This window comes from Pundamilia nyererei, unplaced genomic scaffold, assembly GCF_000239375.1.
Source record: "Pundamilia nyererei isolate P.nyererei 1_Seehausen unplaced genomic scaffold, PunNye1.0 scaffold00116, whole genome shotgun sequence".
NCBI lineage: Eukaryota > Metazoa > Chordata > Actinopteri > Cichliformes > Cichlidae > Pundamilia > Pundamilia nyererei.
Window position 1 is genome coordinate 181475 of NW_005187517.1, and position 13693 is coordinate 195167.

The 13693-nt window shown below is 41.4% G+C and overlaps 1 protein-coding gene across 1 annotated transcript in view; it reads left to right on the forward strand.

The window, feature by feature from the left end:
- The first annotated feature begins 12333 nt into the window (after positions 1-12333).
- Positions 12334-13693, forward strand: part of LOC102194352 (plexin-A1-like) — a 47449-nt gene continuing 46089 nt past the window's right edge. The window contains exon 1 of the mRNA XM_005742071.1: positions 12334-12530. The gene's annotated coding sequence lies outside the window, so the exon portion shown is untranslated. The remainder of the gene's footprint in view (positions 12531-13693) is intronic.

The window sequence follows — 13693 nt, forward strand, 5'->3', positions numbered from 1 at the left end:
AGTTGCTTGCTAGTGAGTGTACGTTATCCCTTTGTTTCAGTCAGATCTGCTCACACTCATGATGTCTGGTTACAGAATGCTAAAATGGTCAAAATGACAGCAACAGCAAACGAAACACCTTGAAGTTTCACAGTGGGACTTTGGAAACCAGTGGAGGACATCACAGTGACAATGCTCATAGTTTGGGCTGGATCGGGTGACCCAGAATCCTCCCTTAACTATGCTGCAATAGGTCTAGGCTTCTGGGGTCTTCACATGATGCACTGAATGTTTCTTGTTCACTCACCTTTTGTGCTTACACACCACTCTGAATTTAATCAATTCTTATTATTAATCTCTGGCTCTCTTCCTCACTGTTTTGTTTTTTCGCCTTGTTTTCCTTTTCATCACAGCAGAATACCGCCCTTCCAAGAGCCTGTTTCTTCCACAAGTTTCTTCCTGTTAAAGCTGAGTTTTTCCTTTCCACTGTTGCCAAGTGCTTGCTCATAGCAGGTTGTTTGATTGCTAGGGTTTTCTCTGTATTACGGTAGTGTCTTTACCTTAGAATATAAAGCACCTTGAGGAGACTGTCTTTGTGATTTAGTGCTATATAAATAAAAATGAACTGAATCTTTTATATACACTCTCTTGATCCAATTTAGTCATGACAGTAGCTTTTCAAGTAATTTTGAGAAAAATTCAGAGCTGACCTCCATGATTAAAACAGCTTACAATAGATGAGTGTTTGGAAAAGGCCCGGGTTTTATACAGAGGGCTAAAAATATATATATTTTTAAGAAGGGCTAAAAAATCAGGGTTGTGCATTACCAGCAAAGTGTGGACAAGTTTGTAAACCTAAAGCAGATGATAATGTTACACGACACATCACAACTGCCAAAAAAGGCTACACAATCTGACAAGCCATATCCCAGTCTCTCCTTCACCACGGGGAGCAATTAAGAGACGGCACACAGTGTTGTGGGTTTCAAAATATTAGCTTCCAGAACAAGTTAGCATGACACTTGGAGACTTCACAAGATAGCTTATGATGTTACTTACTTGGAAAAATACTGAGAGCATGTTCTTCTGGTGTCCCTCAGAAAGTTTTTCGAGCCACATGCAACAGCAGAGCCCGTATATAAACATCTATCTTTAATCAAAGTTATGGTCTGAGGCAAATATCCCCTTTGGGGTTACATCAGGAAGGGCATCCGGTGTAAAACTCCAACTGCCAAATCAAACATGCGGAGCTACTCTCTGTGGTAAGGACAAGAGAGCAAATCTATTTCCAGTATTTTTACAGTATGTCGCTCATACTGAAAACTTTTTCGAATGAAGCTTGCGCTAATTATTGTGATTTTATGTATCTGAACAAGCAAAAACGTGACCCTAGGTGAAAATGGCTCTTAGTAAAGATAATGACACGTCATCTTCATTGTCATAATTTAAACAAAAACCAAAGTCACATTGAAAAAGTAAGTATTGCTCTACATTTATCACACCATCATACCCGTAAAATTGTAATTGAAGTGTGACAGTTGAAGGCTCATTCATAAATAATGACCAATTTCTTCAACAGAAAAGCTTGTATGGGACCGGAAGTGGACCTTTTTAATAGGATAATGGTCCTAAGCACAGCAAATCCACCGAGGAATGGCTCAAAAAGAAGAAATGGTTATGAAAGGGTCTAGTCAAAGCCCAGATTTGAATCCCATTTAGAGTCTCTGTTATACTGGATTTTACAGGGATTTGCAATATCCTGCTCATAAGTTACCACAGCATTATACACATTAGTACACACATGTGTCTGCAGTGAAGGTGCTGAGTCGCTCAGACTCAGGATAGCCTGGACAAGATTAGAAAGAAAAAATGACAGTGGCGGCATCAATCCAGCATTATGAAGACGTTAAAAAAGAAATCCACACATGATAATCCGGAACAAAGAAACAGGGGCGATTCTGAGTCTAGGATCAAACTTTTACCAGCCCCTTTTCACCACTGCAAACCTCAATTCAACTGCATACACGTCACAATGATGCTTTCAAGAACAACCATTGTAGGATAATTCAGAAGAATAACACAGATTTTAAAATAATACTGCAGTTTTACGGTGGATGCTTTCGGTATGAAACCTGAGGCAAAGGATCAATCGTGATGGTTCTTCAGAAGTAAGCTGAAGAACTATCTGTTGCAGATAAGAGGAGAAATATGCACAGGATTGTTTTGGTCTCCTAACCTCATCCACCGAATCATCAACCAGTTAGAGTAGCATTATTCAGTACAGACATAACAATCACACTGCCACCTCATACACCTGGACTAGAAGAAACTGGTAAGAGAGCTGCTTTTACAAGGCTTTCAAATTCATGTATTATATCCATTACAGTGCAGCCTCAACACACGTCCTCGCGCACACCAGTCCATGTAGTGCCAGCCATCATGTTCAAGCCATGTTCAATGAATCCTGTTAAATGCTAAAATTCTCACTAATGAGTGTCCACTGACATTTTTAAACGTGCTACATAAAACATGTAAGAAATGCATGTTAAAATTCTGTGTTCTGACATTCACACACAGACACATTGTATTCAAATAGCACAACAGTAATTTCAGTTATTATTACAACAGTAGGCTGTGGCCACACGTTTGATAACAGTATAACACACTGCCCAGTCATGTGAAATCATTATCGGTGAATGTGGTCAAACAGAAGCTACCTTGGCTTTACACTGTGGTGCTTACATTGACCACATGTCCATCGCTGCCTGCTTCTTTTTGCTGTCCGTCCTCCTCTCCGAGTCTTTATACTGTCAAATGTAAAAGTAACAGTGGGACAGACTTTACAACCCAGTAAAGTTTCTAACAATATTGTAAATGAAGATATACTACAGGCTGTAGTTTACAGGTAAAGTCGATTTAGCTCACTCTTACCTGGATTGGGAGCTGTAAACGACCACTGAAGGACAATTAGACCAGAACAGGAAAACTTTAACAAACTAAGACAGAGTACATCAGTCCTTGGCTATCAACTACTTATACATCAGCAGCCTAGAGGAAGGTTAAAATTTTAAAATTTAAAATTTGCTAAAAAATCCTAAGTTATCTCGCTCACAGGTGTTCACAGAAGTATACAGAAGCTGTGTCCCAAAACCTAGGCCGCATCCTTCGGAGGACCCAGCCTTCGCGGTCTACGTGGGCTGGGTCCTTCGAAGACCGAGAAGGCCGGAAGTGCGAGGCTGTGAAATGGGACGGTCTAGCCTTCAGATTTGTGTCACCGCTGTCTCGGTTAATAAACTCAGCTGTCTGCTCCTTGCTATCTAAAATATAACAGGACACTGGCGTAAATTGTCGATCATCTCACACTTCTGTTTAATCGGTTTTCTGTTTGACGTTTATTCAGCTGTGTGAAAATCCTGGAGGAACCCACCCGGTGGATTAATAAAGTTTTATTTAATCTAATAACTTTGATCTCAGCCAAACCAATTTACTCTGGAACAAATAAAACACCGAAAAAAGCCAAACAATAACATTTTTAAGTTATCCAAGTGACTTATATATCATGTTTAACCTGAGTAGCGAAGACAGCGGGGATCTGAAAATGATGATGCCGGGATTCTGCTGCTCTCGCCGGCTCGAGTGACCATTGAACCCCCCGGCTAGCTATCGAGCGGGTGGGTAACAGGCGTCTCCGAAAACGTCGGCGCACTTTTGCAAATATGCGATGTCTTGATAAACCAAGCAGATATTTGAAGTTTACACAGCTACTTTCTCACCTGAAAATATGTTAAAAGTTTATTTTGTGACCCAGAAAGATTAATAAGAGTAATATTAAAACTTAGTAGCGGCCGCCATTGTTGGAAACTGGAATTGGCTGGGCCGCGCTATGAATTCTGGGATATGGTGGGCCACGAGGACACACCCGACCCATCCTTCAAATTCGGGGAAATGAAGGACGCATTTGAAGGAGTCGAAAAATTGGGACAGCCTTCGTCGCCTGGCTGTGACTGCGGAGGATGCAGCCTACGTTTTGGGACACAGCTAGGTTGTATCCCAATTCAGGGTCTGCAGCCTTAAAGTACGCAGCCTCAACGATCCTCAAGGGCCGCGTACTCAAAGACCGCTAAGGCCGGAAGTGCGAGGCTTGTGAAATGGGACGGTCTAGCCTCCGTTGCTCTGCCCAGGTTGCCTAGCAACCATGATACTAACAGCTGGAAACGTTTCATACAGCTTTGTTTGACAGAAATGAAGGAGAAAATCTTTTGTTCATTTGTTTGTTTGTTTCTACATGAGCTTTGATCATTCTCTGTAAGATTAAGCTCAGCTATTGAACGGCGTATATTTTAAAGTAAAGGCTTTAAAACCAAGTTAGTACAAACGTCACTAATGTCACATAACTTTGCCGACATGTGGCCAACAGTAATGTTTAATGTTCTTCGTTATTAAACATTTGCACATAAATAAGTGACATAATATTCAGTACTTAGGCGATAGTGGCTCAAGAGTTGGGAGTTCGCCTTGTAATCGGAAGGTTGCCGGTTTGAGCCCCAGCTTGGACAGTCTCGGTCGTTGTGTCCTTGGGCAAGACACTTCACCCGTTGCCTACTGGTGGTGGTGGTCAGAGGGCCTGGTGGTGCCAGTGTCCGGCAGCCTCGCCTCTGTCAGTGCGCCCCAGGGTGGCTGTGGCTACAATGTAGCTTGCCATCACCAGTGTGTGAATGTGTGCGTGAATGGGTGGATGACTGGATATGTAAAGTGCTTTGGGGTCCTTAGGGACTAGAAAGGCGCTATATAAATACAGGCCATTTACCATTTACTAAGTTACTCTTTGGGCGCCCCTCATCCGCAGTTTTTTTTCGGCAAAATTATCCACACCCACCGCCGCGCTATGCATTCTGGGATATATATATATAATAATACTAAGTGCAATAATCCTTTCTGTCATCGTTGTATTTTTACTCAGTTGTATATAGTATTTGTATTTGTATTCTATTTTTATCTTATTGTATATTTATTTTATTTTATTCTACTGTATATAGTATTTTATTTTATTTTATTCTATTCTGTACAGTTGTGTACTGTATTTATTCTTATTGTATTCTAATTTTTGCCTCATAACTTTTGCACTGTCCACTTCCTGCTGTGACAAAACAAATTTCCCACGTGTGGGACTAATAAAGGTTATCTTATCTTATCTTATCTTATCTTATATGTTGGGCCACGAAGTCTACACCGCCACGTCCTTAAAATTCAGGGAAATGAAGGACGGATTTGAGGGCTGCATTTCGAGCAGCCTTTGAATTGGGACAGCCTTCGTCGCGTCGCTGTGACGTAATCGGCCTTAAAATGCGGCCTTTAAGGCTGCAGACCCTGAATTGGGATACAGCCCTAGAGAGATAATAAGGGGATGGGGAACAGGTGGGAACACACCTGGGACAAATAAGACCTAACGAGACAAGGGGAAGCAAAACTAGATACACTGCACACAGGACAGGGACTTTCACAATAAAACAGAAAACAGCATGGAACGCAGACATGACAACACGAACTTGACAACATGAACAAGAAGACAAAAAACATGAGAGACTAACACAGAGGACCTAAGTAAAACACAACTAGACTAAACTTAAGGCAACCAAATGATAATCCTTTTACTCAACATATTTAAACCCACTGCCATTCATGCTACACCAAAGTAGTCAAGTAATCAATAAACAATAACAGGTACTATTTATTACTATCAGGTTACAGTATTACAGTTCTATCTATTTATTTATAATGGACAGCTTTCTTTAATTTACTATAGCAGCATTTCTCTCATGTAAAAAAAACAGAGACAATACTGTTGAAACTGCACTTATTTTCATATTAAATGGGATTAAATGTGTAGCTAAACATTTTTATGCTAACAGAAAGGGGAGTGTCATTTGTTATGTGGCCCATGATGTAAACAAGCTGGACATCGCTGATCTAACTGATGTAGCTAACGTCTTTGACACGATTCAGAGAGCAAATATACTCCAGTACATAAACAAACACTTTTTAAGTTCTGTAAATCTGTACTGAAACGACCTCTTCATCGTTTATGCAATGCAAGTTTTATTCATCGCTGCGGAAGCACACGATGCCTCTGTGTGAGTGCACTGCAACATCATGACATCAAGACATTAAAACCTGTTCTGTCTTCAGTGGAAAGGTTGGCAAAACATAGAATATTAGAAGACGATGTCAGAAAATAATATTAAAATGCATTACTCCTGCGACTGTTACGGTCATTTTTAGGGGTACTATGTTGAAATTTATGGGAGATCGAGCACCTCAAAAACGGGTCTAAACTTGGCAATGAGCGGAAATATTTAGAGAACGTCACGCTAAGTGAGACGGTTTGCAGAAGCAGACTGTAAAATTCATCAAAGCTTTACAGAAAATCAGTTCCACATTGTGTAGCCTTTATCGAGCAATGTAGTCTGAATAATTTAATCCTGTGTTATTCAGAAAATGTGACTTTGGCCTCTAATTCCTCTGCAATGAGTGATTATATTTCACCTAGGTGAATTCAACAAAACATCAGCAAATGAATGAATGTGAGGTAAAAGAGCCATAGAGGGAGTTGGGGTGGGGGGTAGTGTGGAGAATAACCAATGATGGGATGAAAGAGAAGCTGAAACACTGCAGATGAGCAGGAGCAACAGTCCCATCTCTGTTTCTCTGCAATTATTTGAAACAACGAGAAGAAAACACTTTCACCTTGCTTGTTCTCTGGCTTCCATTTACTGGCTTGCGCACACACACACACACACACACACACACACACACACACACATGCTGAAACTTTTAAAGGTCTAAAGTTGCTAGTTAGCCGTAGCATTAGCTGGCTCCCCTGGCTGTAATTACAGACGCTTCCAGAAACAGACAAAAAAAGGAGGAAGCTCGAAAGAAGCGCGGCCTTTTAGCCCAGTGTGCTGTTACACCTGTGTTGTGAGTGTGGGTGCGCGTGGCGTGTGAGTGATATAGATCAAGCGAGGATTAAACGGAGAGCAAAGAAGCCCGGTCATCCTTTGAGCGGCTGCTGCGTTTAAAAGTCACCCGCCACCCACTCTCTCTCTCTCATTTTCTCTTTTCCTCTCTCTCTCTCTGATTGCCATCATCCTTTTTTTTCCTTACTTACTCCCCATCTCTCCCCCTTCATCCCCGCCCCCCCCGTCCTCGTCTCTTTTTTCCGCTCCTCTTTCTCTGCGTAATTGCTGCTGCATTTTGCTTCGCAGTCGTGTCTAACATCGCAGGAATCTGATTTTGTCACAGATCAAAAGCAAAAAAAAGAAAGGAAAAAAAAACATAGGAAGAACTTGGTAAGTGAAACAAAACAAACTGACAAAAAAATGAAAGGAGAAAAAAAAGGATAATTTGCTTCATTTCAAATGCGCAGCGACCTTGACTTAACCACAAAAGTTAAGATAGCTGATTTGATTTGTGTCTGAAAGCAAGAAAAAAAATAATAAATGGAGAAAAGTTTTTATTTTAACGCCTAATTAGCTTCTTCTTCTCTTTTTTTTTCCAGGCAGCTCTCAGAGGAGATTTTAATTATGATTTGGCATCAGTCTGCGTTTATGGGATAAAATGGACGTTGTTGATCAAGGCTCTGTTGGAAGGAGGTAGAGATGGAGGGAGATTCGAGCAAACGAGGGAAGGAGAGAGATTCCGGAGCTGGTCAAAAACGCGCCATCCTCAGCTACTTGCTGACAAGCCACACGAGCCGGGACCCCACGCTGAAAGCGGGGCCGCCTTGCTTCCCGCAGAATTTTCCCTAAAAAAATAAAAAATGTAAAAACCAAAACATCTTTACAGAGATGTCAGTTTTGCTTATTTTTCTATTGTCAGTTGATGCAATGATTCAACTGCTGGCAGCAGATGAAAGGCCTTTCATTTGCTGTGTGAAGCACTGCACGTCTGATCTCTGGGCTTTCTGTTTCTAGTCTGTTGGAAATAAATTAGAGATAAACAAATAGTGAGCTACTATGTAGTCAGCAGCATTAAGCTGGAATCAAAGTTATGCTGAAATATATGGCAAAATCCCCACATCTTAACCAGAGGAAGGAATTTATGGTAGCAAACAAACGATAAGGACGTCTGCAAAATGTGAGGAATAAATAAATCCCCCCCAAAACAACAACAACTATATTTTAGTCAACATTTTAACTTGAGCAGTGGGACACTAAAGGTGGCTTCCTGGCAGGGCTCATTCCTTTTATATAATTGTATATTAACAGTAAAAGTGTGGGTCTGTGTGAAATAAGTCCCTCCTAATTTCTTGACATGAAACAGAAGAGTCGACTCGTAGAGATGCCTTTGATGTTGGTGTTTTTCCTTTGGAGATTGGTTATGTCATGTACTGAACGTGTGGCAGGCAGCATGTGAACCCAAATGCCGAATTAGGAAGACAGAAAGAATTAGGAAGCAGTAGGGCCAGGAGACCAGGAATCCACATAATCTTCCAAATGGCCCAAAAATCTTCAGGGAAACTCAAAACAAGGTGTCACACAATTGCAAGGGCCAACGTGACAAAAGACAAGGGGAGACTTGGATCAAGATAACAATGGGAGAAGTGATAAGTACAATATTAAAGACACGCAAGGGATAGACAGGAAGTCAAGGAGTTGAATATAAACCAAACTGTGACCGTGAACAGAACTAGATGTAAATATAAGACCAGAGAATATCTATATAAAGAAAGCCACCAGGAAATGTCATTATTGGAAAAGTACCAAGAACAAAACCCTAAATAAATCTAAAGTACACTAATGCTCAGCCATACCAACAGGGTTTGTTTTTTGATAGTGGAGCGGAACAAAGTAGAAATAAAGTACAACATTGGTTGGTAATGAGAATACTTGCTGGTAGAGTCCACATTGTTATTGCTCCTTCTCAGGTTTGCTGCCCAGCGTGACATCTGTGTTAGTCCCACCCGTGGCAGTTATTGGCCAATTAACAGTCTGGCACTCATTGGACAGTTTTTCAACCGAGAAACTGCTGTTTCACCCAACACTGCCAGGCAAATCAAGCATCGTGATGACATGGCAAAACCCAGGCATTTGTCAAAATTGGGGGTAAAATGCACACGTTGTAATGCTGGATCACGCAAGAGCCCAAGATGAAAGAAAAAAAGCTCAAACAAACAAAAACAGCAGGTATAAGAACAGATTGATCCGTACACCAAACAGCTCCCATTAGGAATCCATTAGCTGGGTAGGTTCTTCTTTCTGACAGACAGAGAGCTGCATTTAAATACCTACAATCCATATAAACAAAAACACACTGTGAATTGCCATCAGTCATATTTAAAATACATATTCAGTGAATACGTCCCAGTCACATAACAGGGAACTGTTTTAAAAGATATTTATATATGTACACTTTTCAAAGATGTAGTGTTACTTGTGTCACTCTCTAAAGCAACAGAGAAATAAACATTTCTAGTATGTAGTATATGCATCCCAGCTGGTGGCTACCTTTACATTAATAATGTTGAGGTTTGGGCTTTGGGGAGGCCAATGCATGACTGACAGGGTTCCAATCTGTCTTTCTATCCAAGTATGTTTTCACTGCACCGACAGTGTGTTTAGGATGATTGAAATGATGAAAAATGAAGCTGTTTTCAGTCAGACTCTTTCCAGATGGTTTTGAATGGTGGAACAAACTTTGCATTCATATTTTCATTCATTTTGACAAAATCCCCAACAATGGTTGAAATCTGACACTCACCTTTGGTTGTAGACACATTTACTTTTGTACGGCTCTCCTGACCTCTTCAATACATACTCATGACAATTTGGGGGCAAAAAATAACATAAAATAGAAAGTTCAAATTTTCATTCATCACTCTAGAAGACCTCTTACCACTGATTTCTTACTTTCACTGATTTTGTAATTTAAGATTTTCTCCATTTTCCTCAATCTTGAGAATGGTTTTCTATCAGCCAACCTTCCACTAAGACCGTTTCTCATGAGGCTTTGTCAAACAGTAGATGGATCAATTAAAGAACCAGGTGCATATCTCAGGTCCTGTGTCAGGTCTTTTTTCCCTATTCCTTAACAACATGAGTTTCAGATACTTTGTCCTCCACTTGCCCAGTTTCCTCAGTGATCTTTGCTAAGCTTTTTGTTGTATGTTGACACAAGACTGGTTCATCCTTTGAGCTGAGTGCAGTTTTTATGCTTGAATGGTTCATATGTCAGTGGCTTAACAAAAAAAAAAAACCATTCCTGTGAAAATGGTTATGTATGTCAAAAAACAAAGAAACATTCTGAGTGACCTTCAGAAAGCCTTGAGAACTAATGATCAAGACCTCTTAAAAATAAAGAAAATGCAAAAGAGCTTTGCTCTGCACTATCTGTACAACTACATCTTTTCTGCTTGGGTTTCATCTCAGCACTCTTGTTAATGCAGGCTATAACGGTGTTAAAGTTGTATTTGTCATTGGATTACATAATTCTTTGAAAGGTAAATGCATATTTATATGAAAGATGCAGTGGTAACTCACTGTACTCCTAAGGCTATAATTTGTTTACCAGCATCTTTACCTGCTGTGAATCTACCTTTTTCATATTCATAAGAAGGTTGGAGGTGACGCATGAAATCATTTTGAATGTTAATGACCTGTCACTCTTATTCAGTAGTATAAAGCATATAAATACAAAAAAAGAAAAGAAAAAACCCACAGTGTGCCCTCTGGTTCATGCTGTTGATTGTGTTGTTTTGTCACACAGTGAGGTACTAAACTATGACAAATAAATTTTAAAAATGTAACCTTCACCTCAAGGCTTTAAAACTGATTTTACATTTAGAAACAGTCGATCGATATGAGCAGGAAAAAATGATGTGGCTAACAGCTTGACAAGATGTGAATGACTCAGGTATTCTTAGGATGAGCCATGAACTCTGTATCACACTAGTATCACATCAAGCTGCGTAAGACCGTAAGAGTTAGCAGAAAGGATGTACGCACATAGGCATGGACATATGCGGTAACTGGAGCAGAAGAGTATCATCTGTGTAACCACATCCTTGTCCTCGGAGTGGAGAGAGGGAACCCGATATCCATCGTCCTGTAAAACTCCCCAGTCATCACTAATATGGGCAGGAATATCCCATTTAATATGCACAAGGGGACCGCAAAGGTCAGAGCAGGGGGGCCCGGGGTGAAGAAATGCTGCAAAAAATTCTTGCAGATAAAACAAAAATGATGTTTGGAGCACAGAGCGGCTATGCTTTCTCCTTTATGGTGCAAATTAACTTCCTGACTCCAAATCTCTCAGGGCTGCAGCGCAAGTCATGACAAGACAACCCAAAGACTTTGATTTGTGACTGTCAGTTAGAAAAGAAATACATGTCTTTCCATGCAAATGGTCACCTGGCAACAACTGTCATCATTTGAGAGAGCTTAATCGGTGGTGGTGGAGGGGTGGGGATAATGATGGTGTCCCATATGTATCATTTGCGAAAGCCTGATGATCATCGTCTGAGATATTACAAACAACGACGCGCATAATTAAAGCTGTGTCTGTGGAGACTCACCTTCAGGTAGCCAATTAGTTTTATATTGTTTGTTTTGTATTACTATTTAATTTGAGTATTAAAGTATTCAGGCAATTTGTGATTTGAAAAGGAGAAAAATATTATTATATTATTATATTATATTTATATTGCTGTTTGAAGATCTGCTTTAAATCAGCCACAGCAGCCAGGGGTCTTTGAAGTAACATACAAGGCCGACACTGCCGATAGAGATGATTTGTCAAGTTTCAGGGGAGCTGACCTTCAGCATTGAACGGCATCGATTAGACAGAAGCAAGTGTGCACGCGCGCACACGCACGAGCGCCCAGCACGCCGAGCTTCCGATATGCATTCATGAGCGCTCGACTACAGCGCATGCACTCATGAATACATACCAAATCTCCCACACAAGGGTGCACACGCATGTATACATCACATGGGGCAGTGAGATATAAAAACAGAGCAGTGCTGCTCTGCATGAGGCCAAGATGAGCAGAGCAATCAATCAAAGTGTGCGTGAGGGTCCCTCAAAAATATATATATATATTTTTAAAAAAGTATATCCTTTGATTACTGCTGTTCAGCCAGTGCAAAATGAGATTAAGAACACAAGGGTCCAATGCTGCCACCTACACAGACCATGGAGTAGTGCGCCTGGACACCCGCTGTAACGCATTTGCGCCGCCAGGTGACGCACTCCTGTCACTGACTCTCTCCCTCCCTCTCCCTCTCTCGGTCTCTCTCTCTCCTCTTTGGGATGCCGGAGTCTGACTGCAGCTCTCCTCTCATTCATGTTGAGCGCTGCTCTCGTGTGCGCACGGAACTGCAGAGCTGAGCTTTTGGAACCGTTGCTGCAGCTGCTGCTGCTGTTGCTGTGTGACCAGTCCCGGCGGGAATGGAAACATCTTCTGCTGCAACATCCTAAATCTATATTTACATTTTTTTTTAAAAAGAAAGAAAAAGAAATGCCATGCAGCACGAATGCAGAGGACGGTTTGATCAGTAAGTACAGCCAAACTTTTCGTGGTTGATTGTCATCTCTCAACTCGTCTCGGAACCTTTTCTCCCTCTCTCTCTCTTTTTTGTCTTCTCCTACATCCGAAATGTTGGTGACATTTCTTCTCCCTCTCCGACCCTTCCTCTCCTTGTCGCCCTTCGTACCCCTCTTGCCGATGCCTCTCTCCCGACTTCCACTCTAACCAGAGCACACATGGACCACTCAGTGCTGCGGGGGGTGATCGGGGTTTGTGTTTCTGTCATTTTTGCGCTTTGGAGGGGAAGCAGCCAAACGCACGCTGAGGTTGCACATGGACTATCTGAAGGTCTTTTCTTTTTCCTGCTTTTGGAGGAATTGCTCAATTTGTTGAAGGTGAAAGATTGCATTACTTCACTGGCGAGGAGCTGCTGCGGATTTTTCTTTCTTTCTTGGATGCAAAGTGGCAGCATGAATGAGGCAGTTATAGTGCAAAGATGCGCGGCGGTGTTTTATGTCCAGCATGTCACAGCTTTTAATGTTGCTGTGGTGCGTAGTGAGGACGGCAGGAGTCTGACAGGAACGCTGTCGCAATGTAATAGTGGTGCCGTTTAGAAGAGCGATCAGTCACCGAAACCTCTGCTGAGCACAACCGGCTCACCAGAAAATTATACCGGACTTTTTAAAGATTTTTTTATTTTATTTTGTGGCCTGTTGTGATTTATCATGACGATTGTTTGCTGAAAACTTGTGATGTCGCTCAAGACACGAAATCAACTTGGAAACACGCGCAGAGTGCGCGTGCACGCTTGCATGCATGCAAGGTCTCATATGTTTGGTTGTTGTGTATGCGCCTAGACGCAAAATGTAAATGTTTGACCTATGAATCCGAGAGCTCGTGGGTGTTGTTTGCTTCCACGACTGTGTGTGTGTTTGTGAGATATGAGTGGATTTGCAGATTTTGTGTTCCTGTGTGTTTGTCCCATACCCTCCCACATATAAAAATATATATCCAGGCGGGCACACACGCACGCCCATAGCGTCATCATTTTTGGAGGCACGTCAAACGTGCTCTGACAGTTTTGTGTCACCTTATGAATTTTTGACTTGAAATGCGTAGGTGAGGCAGACAGGCTGATTTTGAGAGACTTACGGGCATCAAGCCACCAGTTTGCCTGCCAAGCACACAGAA